Genomic DNA, 4,024 nt, shown 5'->3' with positions numbered 1-4,024 from the left:
TTCTGCCACAGCCAGTTGGTGGGGTGGGGTGGGGGGGCTCTGGGGGCGTCTGTCCAGCTGTTGTGTATGCAGCCCCCTCTGATGCACAGAGCAGGGAACCACAGCTCAGCAAAAAGCAGCTTATTCAAATTTCTCCCACTGACTGGAGTCAGGACCACGTGTTCTGCTGTCCAGGCCAGGACACCTCCTATTACTCAAAATCACTGGATTTCAGTGATCCTCTTTCTAATTTTCTCGACTTCCCTGGTGTTTCAGATTTTTTACTTTTTCTATTTTTTAATTTTTGCAATGTTTATTTTTTTAAGAGGGAGAGAAACAGAATGTGAGTGGGGGAGATGCAGAGAGAGAGAGACAGAGAATCGGAAGCAGGTTCCAGGCTCTGAACCGTCAGCACAGAGCCCGATGTGGGGCTGGAACTCATGGATTGCAAGATCGTGACCTGAGCCGAAGACAGTCTTAACTGATTGAGCCAGCCAGGCGCCCCTAGATTTTCTACTTTTGATGCATTTCGTATTTAACAAAAGGGATAACTAAGGGAGTTTGGGAGGTTTTAGTGTGAATATTCGCATAGGCCGAATTGTGTCCCCAGAAATTTGTAAGCTGAAATCTTAACTCCCAGCACCTCAGAATGTGACCTTATTTGGAAACAGGGTCATGGCAGATGTGATTAGTCCAGATGTGGTAGGGTTGGAGCAGAGGAGCCCCTAATTCAGCATTACTGATGTCCTTAGAGAAGAGAAAACAAACACAGACACAGGCACACAGACACATAGACACATGGACACACAGATAGGGAGGACATCATGTGACAAAGAAGGCAGAGGTCAGGGTGATATTTCTACACATGGAAGATTGACAGCAAAATACCAGAAGCTTGGAGGGAGGCCGGTGACAGATTCTCCCTTCCAGTCCTCAGAAGGAAATAACCCTGCTGATGCTTCAGTTTTGGACCTCTGGCCTCCAGAACTGTGAGGAAATAAATTTCTGTTGTTGAAGCCCCTGAGTCTGTGACATTTTGTTACGGAAGCTGTCGCTGACTGATACACATCATCCCCTTAAGGCTCTTCTCAGGCGAGCCCCTCACTGGCGTCTACCATCGACCTTTGCCACTTTTGCTCTCACACAAAATACTTAACCTTCTCTCAAGTATTTTTTTAGTTTGAAAAGAACATGGTAACAGGGGAAAAAGTTAAGGAAAAAGTAAGCACCCCATTTAATCATAAGACTTTTAGGTAAGGTTTTTTAAAAAAAAATATTTATTTATTTATTTTGAGAAAGAAAGATAGGAAAGAGGCAGAGAGAGAGGGAGAGAGAGAATCCCAAGCAGGCTCTGTGCTGTCAGTGCAGAGTCTGATTCAGGGCTTGGTCTCATGAACTGTGAGATCATGACCTGAGATGAAATCAAGAGTCGGATGCTTAACTGACTGAGCCACTCACGCACCTCAAAAAAAGAAAAGAATCTAAAAAAATGTTTATTTATTTTTGAGAGAGAGACAGAGCAGGGAAGAGGCAGAGAGCAGGGGACAGAAGATCTGAAGCAGGTTTCATGCTGACAGTGGAGACTGATGTGGGTCTTGAACTCATGAACTGCGAGATCATGACCTGAGCCGAAGTCAAATGCTTAACTGACTAAGCCATCCAGGTGCCCCTTGAAAAGACACTTTCTAAAGCAATTTATATGACAGTTTTTCTCAGGGACTTTTTTGGCATTTTTTTTAGGATACTAACCTAGGGTCATTTATCCCTCAGTCCAATCCCAGAGTTTATATTGTTTGTGAGATTTGTGCTAAACTCTACCAAACAGAGAATGCACTCTCTTTCTTTGGCCTAAATATTGCCCCCACTTCCTAACCATGTCAGAAGGGTTACCTGAGCACTGGAGTCCTTTGTTCTGTGGGGCAGTTGCTAAAAACTCCCACCTCTCCTTGTGGGTCCCTTTGAAGTCTGCTCTCCTGCTTATGTCTTTGGCCAGAACTGACCGCTCAGAAACTGTGTCACAGAGAGTGAAGCTGCCACCCTCTGCAGCCAAGTCCTCACAAGCATGTGACCATCACACACGTAAAGGTTACCCTTGGCTTTGTAGAGCCTGAAACTTAAGTTTATCTACTCCCCCAGAACTGTTCTGGTTGCTTCTGAGAATGAAACCCTTTGAGGAACAGTATGTAAGCCTGCATGGTGCCCACGCCCCTATTGTCACTGCTGCTAGTGACAGTGGAGCCAGAACAAAGGCAGTTGATACCCTGGAGAAAGCCTCATGACCCCTCCTGCCCCACAGAGTCACTGAGTCCTCATCCTCTGCACAGACCACCCCGTGTCTGTTACCAGTGTTCTCCAGATGAGCTCACATACATTTGATCAGGTTAAGCTTTCCTTTAGATTAATTATATAGTTGAGCTCTATGTTGTTTTTCTGTGTCAAAATCAGCCCAGTATTGACAAATTCACATAGTTCAGTGTAATAGGTTTTTCAACTTAAAAAAAATTTTTTTTTAATGTTTATTAATTTTGAGAGACAGAGAGAGAGAGGGAGCAGGGAAGGAGCAGAGAGAGTGGGACAGAGGATCCGAAGCTGGCTCCGTGCTGATAGCAGAGATCCCAATGTGGGGCTTGAACTCATGAAACAAATCGTGAGATCATGACCTGAGCCGAAGTCGAATGTTCAACCAACTGAGCCAACCAGGCACCCCAGTTTTTCAACTTTTAAATATGACTATAAATAAACAAGGAGTTACAAAAATAGAGGTCTGGTGTATCCATCACTCAGCTTCCCCCAGTGGTGGCATGTAACATAATATGGTTCTTATCAAAACCAGGAAACAGATGTAGGCACCATACAATCGACTAGTTTACAGGCCATACTTGAATTTTACCAACCTAGTAGCTTTTGGGGACTATTCCCAGTTATTTCCATGGTAACACATTTAACACTCTCTTAGGATCTGTTTATTTTATAGATGATAGGGCTTCCATTTTGTTTTTAAGCTTTTGCAAATATCACATTCTCAAGCAAAAAATTCAAACAAGATTAATTGTGTACAGTTGTGTAGGGTGTGAAAGCTTCCTTTGTCACATAGAAGCACTTACTCTTAGAAATTTGACGTGAATCTCTCTTTACCTTTTTTTCCACATGCATATGCACATTCACATGTGGTGTATGTGTGTATATGGATGTGCATTTATATATATACTCCAAATTTATGTACAACCATAATATGTAATTTGTTTTAAAATCACATTTTATAAGGGCACCTGGGTGTCTCAGCTGGTTAAGCATCTGATTTCAGCTCAGGTCATGATCTCACTGTTTTTGGGATCGAGCCCCACGTTGGGCTCTGTGCTGACAGCTCAGAACCTGGAGCCTACTTTGTTTGGATTCTGTGTCTCCCTCTTTCTCTCTGCACTTCCCAGCTTGTATACTCTCTCTCTCTCTCTCTCTCTCAAAAATAAATAAACTTGAAAAAAATCACATTTTATAAACCATTTTTTCTCATTAATATGTTATAGACATCATTCTGTGGCCATGACACATTTTCATTACCATTTCACTGAGTGAAAGACCATTTCTCTGCCCTGTTTGGTGATTCACCCCACCCTTAGCTATCTCCTTCAATCCAGGCTCCCTGCTGTAGATGACACTGTCTTCCCTCAACACCCTGCCTCTTTGGCATCCCATTTTTCCAAAGCAATTCCCTCGTTTTTCACCAAGGGCTGAATTTCCAATGGGACTCCAGGACCCTCCTCAGCCGGCTGGCTCCTCTGTACTCACCCGGCTTACCCTTCCCATCACAGCGAGCTCTGCGGACAGATCAATCTTTGGCCCTTCTTCACCTGCCACACTTACCATTTGTCATTTCTCATTTGCCAGACCCGTGTTCCTCCCAGTATTGTTAACTTAGGGCACATTTATGTAATCCTCATGAACTTCTGTTTCCTCATCTATAAAGGGAGAAGGCTGAATTGCCTCCAAGCCTTTGTGGCCTAGGGCAAGGAAGGGCCCCTTTCCCTGTAAAGGGCTGGGTAGTAAA

This window comes from Lynx rufus, unplaced genomic scaffold, assembly GCF_022079265.1.
Source record: "Lynx rufus isolate CCGP_SWC_20201006 ecotype Redwood Valley unplaced genomic scaffold, mLynRuf1.p SCAF_6, whole genome shotgun sequence".
NCBI lineage: Eukaryota > Metazoa > Chordata > Mammalia > Carnivora > Felidae > Lynx > Lynx rufus.
Note: the sequence above shows the minus strand (reverse complement) of the source record.